The 15,589-nt window shown below is 45.1% G+C and overlaps 2 pseudogenes; both read right to left on the bottom strand.

Moving 5' to 3' along the window:
* Positions 1–14,442: 14,442 nt before the first annotated feature.
* Positions 14,443–14,561, bottom strand: LOC144771151 (5S ribosomal RNA; annotated as a pseudogene).
* Positions 14,562–14,662: 101 nt separating this feature from the next.
* Positions 14,663–14,781, bottom strand: LOC144771208 (5S ribosomal RNA; annotated as a pseudogene).
* Positions 14,782–15,589: the final 808 nt, after the last annotated feature.

Below are 15,589 nucleotides of genomic sequence, written 5' to 3'. Positions count from 1 at the left end.
TGTCCTACTTTATAAATTCTAATTGATGATTTTTAAAGTGTTTACATTTTAATTATGATGTAATGTAGGAATGTTTTTTTGACTAGTATGCTTTTATGGTGGTACCAAATAAAGCTGATTTTGATTTGATTTAGTTTTTGTTTTGGAGGGCAAATTTGCTAAGGAGAATTTTAGAGCCTCTTCACTATCTATGTCTATGAAGACTTTATGTGCATGGTTAAACACCTGTGCATTTAAATCAACAACCAAAACTATATTGTAAGCGTTCTTATCTTCAGCAGTCTGAAATATGAATGAGAACAGTGATTTTATCTGTGAGGAATAGGAAGCATCTGGGTAGACATATGCTTTCACTAGAAGCAACAAATCAGGCTTTCCATAATTGATTTCACAAATCTTTCCATATTGAGCCATATTTGACAGATGAACTAAACATCTGTGAGACCATGTATATTTGGAATTCAGAAGAATTGCTATACCCCCATTTGCATGCCCCCGTCTTAAGGGTTTATCGGGACAACTAAAATCATAATAGTTACTAAATTGAAAATCTGAAGTTAACACTGTTTCCTGTAGTCATAAACAAACTGCATTTAAGCTATTTGGAAAATCTAATTTTTAAAAATTATTAGAAAAACAAGCGATGTTCCATGAAATCACTCTTAATCCGTTGTTGACTACAATGGGAAAACAAGTCTATGGGTAATGTTTGTTATTCAGAGCACCTGTTAACTAGTTCAATTGATTAACTTCGTCCTCAGCATCAGAAGATAACATTGTATTTTTTTTGTCTACATATAGGACTAGCATGCTTTTTGTCCTTTCCATCACAGCTTCTTTACAAGGAGCAGATGCTAGAGCACTAGCAAAATATTTTTCCTCCCAATATTTGAACCCAATAATCTGTTTTCCATTTACCATAGAAATATGGAGTTACATCACTGCATTCACTGAGAACATATTCCTAATTTTACAAGTTTAGATTTGCCAGTATCATAAAATTAAAAGTGACTCTCGACCTATCACCTAATGATGCCTGCATAATTTGCGCTATATGAATATCACTACTATGGACCATCTTTAATTAATAAATCTCATAGAAACAATTCGGAAGAAATTATTTATCCAATGACGTTACCTGCTCATCAAAGAGCACTTCGCGATAAACAAAGCCTTAGCTTTGTTAACAGCATTTTGTCCTTTTATATTTTTGATCCCTCTGCAGATTTACAGTTTGAGATAAAAGAAAAACCTTTGCAAAATGATTAAGGGAACCAATGGGAGAGGGTAAGATTTTCCTCGCGGTTGAAGAGACAGAGTTCGAATTGTGATAGCAGCCAGAAGGCTCTGAGAGTCAGAACACATCACTCGATTCATGGTTGAATTTCGCGTGTCCCCAGAAACCAATAGAGAGAGGAATTTTCTTCCACTTCCTCTGGGATGGTACAAGAATCCTTTATTGGGGGAAGCGTATTTTCTTCCACCACCTTTTTCGGATCCTTTGTTTTTTTTCTCCATTTTGCACGAATTACCCCTCTTGCCTTCCACAGAATTAACTGTAGGTTTATCACAGGCAACACTGAAACGCCGAACACCAGGCCACTGCTCAGAACTCCTCATTCTTCACTCTTATGGTCTTGATTGAGAGAAAGGAGTGGGAGGTCATTGTGTCAGCTGTGGCATCTTACTAGCCTTGGAGCATGCAGACATCTTTATTCTTCAATATACGATATACGATCACTTTCTGCATGCAATGTGTCATAACTTTCATAACCACACTGCAACACTCCCCAGCACATTACGTAATTCCTGTTTAGAGTCTGCCCAGAACCGTGAAGGGCGTAGCATGCATACTATCAAGGACACTACATCTCCCTCTTTGCTAAATAAAAAGTACAAGCAACATTAGCATCATATTTTCCCAATGAGTAGCAGAGGCGCTTGCACTGGTCTGCCAGATCGGGTGGGATGAGGTAGTTGAGATGCACCTAGATTATGCACCAATGACATAGGCTCAGGTGTCTGATCTGGACATTCAGACGGGGTTGCCTCACTTGTGATCTCAGGAGTTGATATATATTGGGGTAGGGGTTTAAAGTGTGATGTGTCCCATAAGATGGACTTTTCTGGATGATGCGCTGTCACAATGTGTCCTTTGCATGTTTCTACCCTCAAAGGGACAACAGTAAACGGAGTGTCTGTTTTTTGCTTCCATTTCTGTTTGACCAGTACCCAGTCCCCTTTATTGAAGATTGTTTCCTGGGTGCATCGGTGCTGACCAAAATGTCTGTGACACGAACCAAACCAGCATACATCGATCGGTCTGATGTTCACTGTGGGAGTTTGGTTTTGATGGCTCTCCCATATAGCAAGGTGGCAGGCCACTCACCAGTTTTGGAGTGAGAATTTGATCAATAGGCACAAAGGGCTTGACACACGACTTGGTTTATATATATTCCCTCCATCGATGCTCACTGAATTACCCTCTTGAGGGTGCCCATGAATCATTCAACAACTCCATTGACTTGGGGCTAGAGAGGTGTAGATGCTTGCCATTGAGGCGAACAAGAAACTCCTTGAATTCTTTGCTATTGAAAGGCAGGCCATTATCAGATTTGACTATAGCGGGGATGCCCCATGTTACATTCAGCACGTCCTGCAAATAATTGGCAATCAAAGGATTCCTGACTTTGCAAGGCATCATTGTCATGCTGCTCTTGGTTGAAATTCCAGTCCGGGTAGGATACGAAGACGCCGGATGGAGCGGTTCTCCCACGTGCTGTAAAGATGATAATTATCCCACATACGCTCTCTGATTCCCCTCATCGCCTTTCACTGGTGGAGGCCAGTCACGGTTGGAGCATTTCTACTCCTCTCATCAAGTTTCAGAACTCACTCCCCTTGCAGTCATCTGCTTAATATTTCGCTACTCTCTCCTGCTTGAATTCTTGGAATTCAACATCATAAGCAATGGGTTGAATACTTTTCTTCCAAGATTGCATTGTAAAGAGGTCTTTGAGGATGAGCTTGTCTTTATCTGCGTTGGTAGCAGCTCAGTTTATAAACTTTATTTCGATTAAAAAGATAATCACAAAAGTTATCACAGTCCACAGATAAAAACCGGGTTAACCGTTATAAACTCATGGATTAACTAAATCTAAAAACCTGCCTGATACGGCCAGTACTTTACATCATGATTTGTCCAACTCTTATTTCATTTCATTAAAATGATATTCCAATTTCATTAACAGTTCATCAAGAGGAACATATGACTCAACATACAATGTTAAAAGTAATAGAACAAACCTGTACAGGGAATACAATTACCTAAACCTTCCCCCTGACCACCGAATCACCCACACCTGGCCCAGGAACTTGGCCGTTGCTATCATAATTGGGCCCTCAAGTACACTTTTCAGTATTCTATACACTTCCCTATAGTCTCTAATTCCCAAGGCTAGACAGATTGGTTTCAACCAGCGTCGCCTCGGTGCACTATACGCCGGGCACGCGAAGAAAATGTGTGGTATTGATTCAACCTTGTTTGGACAGTATGGGCACCTGCTGGTTAGTTCCTCAAGATTTGGCCTCCACCTTAAAATAAAGGCCTTAGTTGGTAAGGAGCCTACTCTGAACTGATGGAACAATTTCCTATCACGCGGAGAAGTGATTATATCCCAATAAAGTTCAAAATTGGGCTCTTGCTTATTCTCAAGAAAAGTGCTGGTCAAAGTCAAACCAGTGGAGGCTGAAAACCGTCTAAGGTTTACCATATGCCACTAAGCTGCCTTTAATTCCGCTTTACTCGGAAAGGAACTTACAGAAGGTCCACAAATGACTCCACCCCAGCTCAAAAAAAATGTTCCTTACACAGTTGAACCATGGAAGTTTCTTGTTGACATCTAGCTTCCTAACTTCATCCAGAGCCAATGCATAATTGACCAGCTCTGGCGTTACCCAAAGTCTCCTCCAGTATATTGCAAGCCTATATAACGCAACATCTTTGATGGAGCAGCACCCCAGATCCAAGTATAAGGGAACCAAGGGGGTAGATTGCGGTAGCCCAACCACAGATCTTAAAAATTTGTTTTGGCTCATCGCTAGGGGTTCAAGGTTCCCATAACCCCACAGCTCAACACCATACAAGATAGATGCGCTTATTTTTGCTTTGTAGATCTGTAATACAGGAGCTACGGGCTTAGTATATGAGCACTTTTGTTCCTTGAGTAAAACCCCGGTAAGTTGGGCATGCCTCACAGTCAAACTATTTATTTGCGGTTTCCAGCTAAATATTTTATCGATCGTAACCCCCAAGTAGGAAAAAGTCTCTGCTTGTTCTAAGATACCCTCCTTCATTCTGACTTCACCAATGGATTTGCCACTGTTCTGTAGGACCATGAACTTGGTTTTGTCTACATTGACAGCCAGGTCGTGGTCCACACAGAACGCCTCGAATCTTGAAAGGGCGCGTTGGAGTCTCTGCCTAGTTTTTGATAGAATCCGGGTGTTGTTTGCGTACATCAGGAGGGGTATCCATTTTCCTGCTAAACATGGGGCATTGGTGGGATAGTTATCAAAATAATCTAGAACTCCATTTATATAAATAGAGAATAAGGTGGGTGCTAATACGCAACCCTGCCTAAACTCTCTTCTCCACCTGAAACTTAGCTGTGGTATTACCTGCCCTATCCCATCTTACTTGGGCATAATTGTCCGTATGTAGTTTGATTAAAAAGGCCAATATTTCCAAGAACATGCCCAGTTTCGAGAGTGTTGCCCATAACTTTGGACGGGGAACTAGGTCAAAAGCGGGTCTGAGGTCCACAAAAGCAGCATATATAGAGCCTTTTCCCAAAGTGACGGTTCGCCAATATATAAGAACAAACCTTAGAACGTGGTCCACAGTATTGATACCCTGCCGAAACCCGGCTTGTAAATCAGACAGAATATGAAAGGTTTCCAACCAGGCCTGCATTCTTTCTAAAATTACCCTGGCCACTACCTTCTGAATGCAATCGATCAGGCTTATAGGCCTGTAGTTTCCTGGTTTGGAACGGTCCCCCTTCTTAAAAATGGGAAGGATCACTGCGCCAGCCCAGGTTTTTGGTATTTCAGCACCCCTATAGATGGCATTCATTAGGATTTGTATATACGTGGCCGAGGAGTCCAGGTCCTGGAGAAACAAGTCAGCAGGGATACAGTCAGGTCCCGGAGCCCTACCCCTAGGGACCTGATGGAGTGCAAGTTCCACCTCCCTCTTGGTAATACAGAGGGCAGGCGGGGAAGATGGCATTATAAAGATAACCTGGGGATTTAAGTCCCCTGCAAACTGGCCACTGTTTGTTGGACCCACTGATCCGGTTCCACATTATTAGTAGGCACCCTGGACACATTACCACTCCCCCACTTGACCAGGTGCCAGAATTCGGACATGTCTCTCCCGGAACAGGCTCTAAGCAGATCTGCCCAATGAGCTTCGTCCCAGTCTCTTTTGGCCCGATTTTGGGCAGCCTTGTATTCCTTCCTTTTTTCCTTTATGGCAACCCAATCTTGGCTCCTGATAGCCCCTGCCAAGGATCTATAAGCCGAACGGCAGAGTGAATTATACCAGACCGCTACCTTATGGGTAGGTGATATGCGTTCTTTCTTATTTACAGTTGTAAAAAAACCTCTAAGTGGATTAAAAAGGATCTCATGAGTGTGGTCAACTCTATCTCCGTCCACCACGTCTGTCTGTAGTACCGCTAAGGTATTTGCTACTAAATTACTCATAGCTGGCAAGGCTTCCTGATTTTGCACTACCTTTGCCCAATTGAGGCGTCTCATAACATTGGACAAGTGACCTTGGACAGAATCCACATGGGGGCACAACCCATCTACAGGCTTAAACCCTGGAAGCCCTAAGCTAACTAAAAGTGGGTTATGATCGCTTTCGGGTTGGACTTCTACCACTATATCCAACAGGTGGGACCAGAACTCCTTATTTAAGACAAAATAGTCAATTCGACTTGAACGGAGCCCACTGTTGAAGGTGGACGACCCACGTCTATCTGATACCATGCGACCATTTGCTGCCCTCAGCCCGTATTCCAAACAGAGTACTTTCAGTTGGAGTTCTGCACTGGTCCACTTTTTTATAGGCTGCAATTCCAACCGCGGAATTAGCCACTGCTCATCTTCCTCATTACTAAAATTCATGTCCTCACAATCAAGCAGTTCTTAAGTACAGTTAAAATCCCCGGCTATAACTACGTTCATGTGACCTCTGTGTTTCAATAAAAAGCCATCTAAATTGGCAACTGTATCTGAGGCATTCCCACCTGGAAGACCCCTAGAGTAAATATTAATAATCAAGATTTCCATGGAGTTACCCAGTTTTAACTTAACAAGGAGGATGTCCTGCGAATCTATGGCTATCTCCTCTATCCTAATAATCTGTGTCTGTCTAACCCACAATGTCAAGCCCCCCATCGGCCTGCCCCGTGCACCCTGAACTGCTGGTTTAGATATGTTAATGTATCTCTCACAAAAGAACCTATCCACTGCCCATGTCTCTTGAAAGCATATTATATTGTAATTCTCAATGAAAGCGGACCAATCAGTAGATACAACTTTACTAGCTAGTCCCGCAATATTCCATGAGATAAACTTTATTTCAGAACTGGGTACAGTAGATACTCGATTGACACTTGGGGTTCCTAGGGCTGGGTGCAACATGCTAGGTGCTGGGACCTTATGTTTTTTGCCCTTGATCCGTACCCCACCCACCTCCCGGGGAGCCAGGCTGGAAGTCTGAGGATGACATGGGGGAACACTAGGAGGAGCTTCACCTCTGCTACTGGGTCCCACTTCATAAGCGTCCCCACAGGATACCCCTGATACAGGTATAATGCTTACATCGGGGGTTATAGAATAGAGTCAATCAATGTCCTCCAGGTTCGTAAAACAATCAAACCTATTAAGGGTTGGGACAGACAATTCATATGTTTCCTGGGTGTGTGTCAGTAAATTACAACCAGCCCCACCCCTTGGTGGCTGAGTGGGATTTTGATTAAAAAAAAACCCAAGGACATGGTACTGATGCCTTCCCTCTTTATGAACCTTGACCCAGTCCAATCTAGGATAGTTTTTACAAGTAAGGGGGTGCCAAAGTTTACCACCACGCAGTCTCCATTGCTAGCTTTCATGGATTTGCCAATCCAAGGGACTCTGCTTGCCATTTTGAAACCCCAAAAAAGATGGACCCCCAACCCAGTTTTGACTTTTATGTGGTGGAGGGCCTTGTTCCTAAGCGAGACCCATTTCTCTACACACCCAGGTTCTAGGGGGGGTACATTTGTGAGTATAATGGTATAGGGTGTAGCCTCCGGGGGTAGATTAACACTATCTGTCCGGGTAGGCTCAGACCCTATATCCTGCACCAACCTCCCACAAGGAACCCCTGTTCGATCTAACCTAGCCTGAACTATGGCTGGTACATTACTAGATCTCAGAGGTAGAGCGGGAGAGGAACTTGAAACAGCCACACAGGTCTCAGAGGGGGGGGAGGGTGAGTCTGGATAGGGGCAGGCACAACCTTACCGTTAGATACGGCTGCACCGCTAGACATACCATTAGCTAGACTATGTGCTGGCTGAGTTAATTGGTGCTCGATGTTGTTCAATCTTTGAGCGATGGCTTCAAGTTGCAAGGCTAAGGGTTCAAATACCACCAGTATTTTGGCCTCAAATCTTGCAATAAGCCTATCCTCCGCATCACTAGACAGCTGGTTAAGACTAACCTGCGGACAACTTGTTGCAAAGTTGGGAGTCTTTGCAATGCTGCCCTCAATAGAGCCCCCTTTCTTACCCCGTGTAGCCCCTCTGGTTTTAGCCACTTTGCTTGCCTGATGTACGGTGAGTGGAATGCCCCCTGCCTTTCTTTTCTTAGTGGAAACAGTGGGCTCAACCCCTCCCTTGCTTGACTGTAAGTGGCGCTGCTGGCGAGTAAGTACTTTCGCAGTGACTGAATAGAGTCTAGTGGGTCTATAACTGGGGGGGAAGAAGCCAGAACAGGTGTCACAGGGGAGCCAGAAACAGGTTGTGACAGCAGGTCAGCGGAATTGGACAGGGTGGGTTGGGAGCAGGATGCAGGGACTCCCATAGAGGCTCTACGGGGCTCAAGGGACAGCCTCTTCTGGGTGAGCTCGATCTCATGCAATAAACAGATTCCGCTCTAACCAAAAAAGCATCTAGTGTGCCGACTACCCCGTGCCCCCCAAACCCCTTTAAGTTTGTCGTGCCCATTTTAAGCTGTCGATCACAAGACTCCACCAATGGGATAAGGTTAAAAAATCCAGAAATACATAACTTAACAAGAAAAACTGGGATAAACAGTCAAAGTCACTAACCGAGTCCCTCTGGAGTCCAGAATGGGCAATGAAAAGGGGGTGGCCCAGCCCAGCCTCCTCCGGGCTACGACGGGTGCGGACGGGCCTGCCCTTGGCCCGGGATTTGCCCGGGATTTGCCCGGGCAGCGCCCAGGCACGCCCGCGCACGTCCCGCGCTACGGGAGGCGCCCTGCTAATTTATGCGCCTCCGGGCACTGGTGAATGACACGGCGAAGGAGCGCCGCGTAGGGATGCCAGGAAAGCGGGTCCGGTACTGCTCGTAGTGTGACCAGTCAAGCGTACCCCCAACAGGCACTGCTGCCGCTCAGAGAGAGTCCGGTTGAGTCAGGTGAGCGTACCCCCAATGAACCTGCAACTCAGGTAGGTCCGGCTTGGTTGTCCTCCAGCTAGTCCCGCGCTGCGGGAGGCGCCCTGTTAATTTATGCACCTCCGGGCGCTGGTGAATGACGCGGCGAAGGAGCGCCGCGTAGGGATGCCGGGAAAGCTGGTCCGGTACTGCTCGTAGTGTGACCAGTCGAGCGTACCCCCAACAGGCGCTGCTGCCTCTCAGAGAAAGTACGGTGAGTCAGGTGAGCGTGCCCCCAATGAACCTGCAACTCAGGTAGGTCCGGCTTGGTTGTCCTCCAGCTAGTCCCGCGCTGCGGGAGGCGCCCTGCTAATTTATGCGCCTACGGGTGCTGGTGAATGATGCGGCGAAGGAGCGCCGCGTAGGGATGCCGGGAAAGCGGGTCCTGTACTGCTCGTAGTGTGACCAGTCGAGCGTACCCCCAACAGGCGCTGCTGCCGCTCAGAGAGAGTCCGGTGAGCTTGCCCCCAATGAACCTGCAACTCAGGTAGGTCCGGCTTGGTTGTCCTCCAGCTAGTCCCGCGCTGCGGGAGGCGCCCTGCTAATTTATGCGCCTCAGGGCGCTGGTGAATGACGCGGCGAAGGAGCGCCGTGTAGGGATGCCAGGAAAGCGGGTCCGGTACTGCTCGTAGTGTGACCAGTCGAGCGTACCCCCAACAGGTGCTGCCACTCTGAGAGAGTCCGGAGAGTCAGGTGAGCGTGCCCCCAATGAACCTGCAACTCAGGTAGGTCCGGCTTGGTTGTCCTCCAGCTAGTTGGTAGCAGCAATAATCTGTTCAATGGATAGAGTTGCTGGAATGCTGAACCTCTCAATGAAGTTGAGCTACTCTTCAGCCACTTCGGATGTTGAACTGTTGCGATGTAGCAGCACTTGTGAAAAATAATCTGCAGGGTTTTGGTGTTTCCCAGGCTTGTGTACAATCACATATTCGTATCCTTGCAGTCGCAGGCCCCACCTCTCGATGCAAGGAGGTATCTTAGCTTTTGGGTTTCCAAAGTTACCAGAAACGCCTGGTGGTCTGTGATGATAGTGAAACGTTTCCCATATGAAAGCACATGAAAATGTTAGCAGGCCCACAATGCAGCCACACTCTCCTTTTCTGTATCAGAATAGGCCTGTCAGTTTCAGACAGGCTTCTACTGGCATAGGCCACAATGTGTCTCTGGAAATTTGGATGGTCATTTTTTGAGCAAGAATTGCCACCAGCCCCACTAGGCTCGCATCTACTGTGATCTTAGCATGTTATGTGGGGTCAAAATAGGAAATAAACTTTGAAACTGTGGTCGCATTTAGAAGACCTCTGGAATCTGACATTTTTCTTTGTTAGTCCATGCCTAAGAAGGATTGCAACATGGTTACATCTTGTGAGAGCAAGTAGATGACAGTGCTTGCACCTTATCCGGGCCACAAGACATTCTCCCATCAGAGAATATGTGCTGGAAGAATTTAAGTTTGGTTTTGTGAAACTCACACTTTGCTGCGTTCAGAGTGAAACCTGTATTAGCAAGTAATTGGAACATTTATGTAAGAGCCATGTCATGCTCCTTTAGTGTTGTCTCAAATATCAGTATGGCATCACTGTAATTGAAAGCATGTGCAACAGGTTAAATTACTCGGCACATAACATCCTGACATATCTCCTCAGCTGAAGGTACTTTAAACTCAGTCTTTTATATCAGAACAAACCAACATGATTTGAAAAAGTAGCAATGTACCTACTGTTCTCTTGCAGCTTGAGTTTATTTTATCCTTAGTTCAGCTCGAGACAGGAGAAGACTTTGGCTCCGCTCAGCTGCATGATCATGCTTGCTAAGTGGAGACCAAGATGTCTTTCTCTTTCGATTGCTTTGATGGCCTGGCGCATATCAACACAAATGCACTCTGAACCTCCACTGCCATTTTGAACCACCACAACTATGGGCAAAATCTAAGGAGTAGGAATGATGAAGCGTTTGCTTTGCCGCAACATGATCAGCACAAGTTTTGTGCTGAAAAGAAATTAGGAAAAAACATTTTGTGCTGGTTAGCAACACTTTTGTGATGCTAACCGAGCCCTAAATGTTTGTAAATCTATCCCTCAGTTAAGAGAGAATGCTAATGGCTGCAAGGGCAGAAGAGCAATCAGATCGACAAGCTGCTGAGCAGGAACAGCACGTTATGAAGCCACGTTGATCATGAAAAGCAAGCATAAGTTTTGTGCTGGAGAGAAATTAGGAAAAAAAAGATTTGTGCTAGTTAGCGTCCTTTTTGTGATGCTAATCGAGCACAAAATGTTGGTAAACCTACCCCTCAGTTTAGAGAGAATGCTAATGGCTGCAAGGGCAGAAGAACAAGCAGATCTACAAGCTGCTGATATGGAGCAGGAACAGCATGTAATAAAGCCACGTTGATCATGAAAAGCAAGCGTAAGCACAAGATAGATGCACAGAAGTCGACGTCTCTGAAGAAGAAAAAGTTATGTTTCTGATGGGGGTTTTTATTTCCCCATTAAGGTAAATATCCGCCCATAGAACTGATATGCAAAGGTTGCAGGAAAGAGGACCACTTCATAATGGTCTGCAGAGCTAAATAGAAACTAAATGCATCACTGCAACAAGAAAAAATGGACGCCTGATGGTTCCAGAATGATTTTTGCATCGCCCACAAGGCCAAAAGACAACATCAGTTACAACAAGAAGAAACCAAGCACAGTCGATCATTGCCAAATTCATCATATAAAGGCTCTTCAAAGTCATTATCAAGTGCTAGCGAAAAAGACGGATGGGCTTGATGATATCCACTAAGGAATTAGCGGTTTGCAAAGAACATCAAAAGTCAAAGAAGAATCGCCAAGTGAAGTGATACAATTAATTTCGACACTCCGAAAATTCCATTAAAGGTGAACGGTCACACCATAACCTACATAATAGACAGTGGTCTGCCGATTAACATCATGCCAGTAGAAAAGTCCAACAACCCATATCTGTTGTCATGCCTTACTCCGTCAAATACGAAGGTATACACGTGGGGTTCTTCTAAATTGTTAAAACGTCATGGGTCTTTTACAGCAATTTTGCAACAAAAAATAACGTCAGTGCAAGCGCTAATTCATGACCTTAACGGAACTTCATCTAGAGCATGCCTAATTAGGTTTGTCACTGATGCTGACATGGGACTGATATCTCTAAACATCAGTGATCAGTCTGAAATTGTAAGTTAGTTCCTGTCCTTGTTTCATGGCTTAGGAAGGGTAAAGAAGATGAAAGGGCAACTTTATATTAACAAGGACATTTGCCATGTTGCCAAACAGTGCCGCAGAGTCGCTTTTCATTTACAAGAAGCCATTGAGAAAGAACTAGAAACATTATTGAAGCATGACATCAATGAACTTGTACACACAGGCATTATCACATGATGTCGTAAACAGCCATATCTCGGCTGACTTCCCGCTGGGCAGAGGGACAAGGCAGGGATGCCCCCTATTCCTGTGGATACGCCAGGACCCGGTTGTTCGTGGAATTAAATGGGCTTAGGTTGGGAAGACCGCATTTCCCTATATGCGGATGATGTACTGCTATATCTGACATCCCCATCATGATCCATCAATTGCTTACTGGATATATTTGCTTCATATGGGCGGGTCTCTGGATACACCATAATTTGGGTGAAATCGCTCCTATATATATATATATATTACACAGTCCCCCACCACGACCCCCACGAGGCTGCGAAATCCAAATTACAAACAGGTTTTAAATACTTAGGGATATACGTAACACATGACTGCACATAGTTTACCGCCAAAAACCTCACGCAGCCCCTACTATGATTTTGGTGTGATGTCAAACACTGGCGCTCCTTACCACTCACACTACAGGGGAGGGCAGCCCTCTTTAAGGTGATGGCACTCCCCAGAGTCCTATATTTTCTCCAGAATACACCAGTTCCAGTCCCCCCGGCATATTTCACAGCGATAAACGCCGAAGTGACCACCCTCCTGTGGGATGGAAAGGCGGCCCGTATCATCACAAATAAAGTGGTAAAGAGCTGGTGCGATGGTGGTATTGCCCTCCCCAATATAAAAATATATTACTGGGCTTCGTAGCACACCGTCATTAATCATTGGCTTCATGTGTGGTTTGAGGCGCAGCGAACACTGGGCTGGAAGGGGGTTATAACACAAGCCACACCACTATGGACATGAAAAAGCTAGGTATGTTACGCAACACCAAAGGCTTTAAACAATGGGATTTCATAGGCATCTCAAAGGTGGGAGATATGTGGCACAAAGGTGAAATAGTCACATTCGCCCAACTACAGCACACATATGGTCTAGCACAGAAGGAAATGTTCCGTTATCTACAGATTAGACATGCGCTCAATGGGAGAATCCCACTGCGCACACAACTTGCAGAGGCTTCGCCGCTGGAGGACAGACTCCTGTCGAATCACCTGACCAAAAAAGCCATCTCCCAAACATATCGAAATATATATCTAGATTTAAAAATAGATTTAAAAAAAAATTGTAGTGACATTTAGTACTCAGCATTGCACATACATATTATTGCCTAGTCTTGTGACTCCCTCCTGGCTCTTCAAAATGTCCTGCCCTTCCGGGCATCCGGATCCTCCTTCTTGTCTCTACTTACTCCGTGGCTGCCTACCGCATTATGCACACTAACTGCAATCGATTCCATCCATAGTAACATTCAAACAGTCCCCCTTCAACAATCCCACCCGCCACCTCCATCCCCTGCTGCTGTCGACAAACCGGCCAAGACGTCCCTCACTATATACATGCTCTGGGTCTCATTTGCTTCCGTCTGAGCCGTGTGTCTTGCTCATATTACCCACCATGTTCGTGGACCTATCTAAATATAATAAATAATCAGCTGGACACCACAACAGCCCTTAAGGCCAGGTGGGAATTGGAGCTAGGCAAATTAGATGACACAGATTGGAAGGAGGCATTTGCGTCTCCCAAGGATGTTGCGATATCTTCTAAATTCAAGTTGCTACAATAAAAAAATTTGCATCATACATAGGCGCACATTTCTGCATAAAATAGGCAGGTCGGATACACCGCTCTGCCTCCGTCAATGTGGCGAACCAGGCACATTCCTACATACGATCTGGCAGTGTCCAAAGATCTTATGTTACTGGGGGGCGGTCATGTGCACAATTTCGCAAGTCACGGAAGTACCGGTTCTGCCAGAACCAAAGAGATGCATTCTTAACATTTAGGAGCCCACAGATCTCAACCACATGACTCAGGAATGGGTGACACTCGGTATAACGCTGGCAAAGCGGAACATAGCTCAATGTTGGGAGTCCCGACAGACCCCTATCCTTCTTCAATGGTGTTGAGACATGGACAGTGCAATGGTAGTGGAGAAGTCAGTCTATATCCACAGAGGATGCCCCAAGAAATGGACATGGATATGGGGTGGGTGGAACGCTTACCACGGGTATACCTGTGAACCCCCACATAAGGAATCATAGTTGGATGTCAGTGACTGATGAAACGAACATGTAGATAATATGTATAGCACCTGGAACCCCTGTTGTATTCTAGTGGGACGTACTGTAGAATATTTCTGGATAAGAATATCAGTCATGCAACTGATGCATACTGCTTTGGAACAACATGTATGCACCTTTGAATTTAACTGTGTAGTACCATGTTTTGTTATTTACTAAATGCCCAAAAAAATATATTTAAAAAAAAGCCTCCAGCACCTGGTATTCCCAAGCGTTCTCCCATCAAGGTACTAACCAGACCCGAGACTGCTTAAATTCTGAGATCAGACTAAATCAAGTGCTTTCAGGGTGGTATGGCCGTAGGCATGAAAAGCACTAACTTTGGGGATCTTAGGTTTTTCCATTCTACTTCAGTGCTGGCCATAGAAAACGAGAGAAGACATCCTCATTTACCTAAAGCAAAACAAAAAAACAGCACCTGGTATTCCCAGGCGGTCTCTCATCCAGGTACTAACAAGGCCAGACCTTGCTTATCTTCTGAGATCAGACAAGATCAGGTGCTTTCAGGGTGGAATAGCCCTAGGCATGAAGTGCAATGACTTTGATGTTCTTAGCTTTTTTAATTCTTCTTCAGTGCTGGCCATAGTATGCGAGACAAGTCACACTCATTCACCTAAAGTAAAACAACAAAAAAAGCCTACAGAAACTGGTATTTCCAGGCGGTCTGCCATCAAGGTACTAACCAGGCCCGACCCTGCTTCACTTCAGAGATCAGGTGCTTTTGTGGTGGTAAGGCTTAACTTCTAAGATCAGACAAGATCAGGTGCTTTCAGGGTGGTTATGGCCATAGGGATGAAGAGCATGGAGTTTGTGGCTCTTAGCTTTTTTCATTCTACTTCAGTGCTGGCCATAGTACACGAGACAAGCCATCCTCATAAACCTAAAGCAAAAACAAAAAAAAGCCTACAGGACCTGTTATTGCCTGGCAGTCTTGCATCAAGGTACTAACCAAGCCCAACCCTGGTTAACTTCTGAGATCAGACGTGATCAGGTGCTTTCTGGGAGGTTAGGACCATAGGTATGAGCAGCATGGACTTTGGGAATCTTAGCTTTTTTCATTCTACTTTAGTGCTGGCCATAGTCAGAGAGACAAGCCCTTCTCATTCACTTAAAGCAAAACAAAAAAAATAAAAAAAGACTACAGCACCAGGTATTACCAAGCGGTCTCTCATCCAGGTACTAATCAGGCCAGACCCTGCTTAGTTTCTTAGATCAAGCAAGATCAGGTACTTTCATGGTGATATGGTGGTAGGCATTAAAAGCACTGACTTTGAGTCTCTTAGCTTTTTTCATTCTATTTCAGTGCTGGCATTGTAAGCGAGACAAGCCACCC

This window comes from Lissotriton helveticus, chromosome 7 (genome assembly GCF_964261635.1).
Source record: "Lissotriton helveticus chromosome 7, aLisHel1.1, whole genome shotgun sequence".
In the NCBI taxonomy this organism is placed as follows: Eukaryota; Metazoa; Chordata; class Amphibia; order Caudata; family Salamandridae; genus Lissotriton; species Lissotriton helveticus.
The sequence above is the reverse complement of the archived record's forward strand: the minus strand, read 5'-3'. Positions and strand labels throughout refer to the sequence as shown.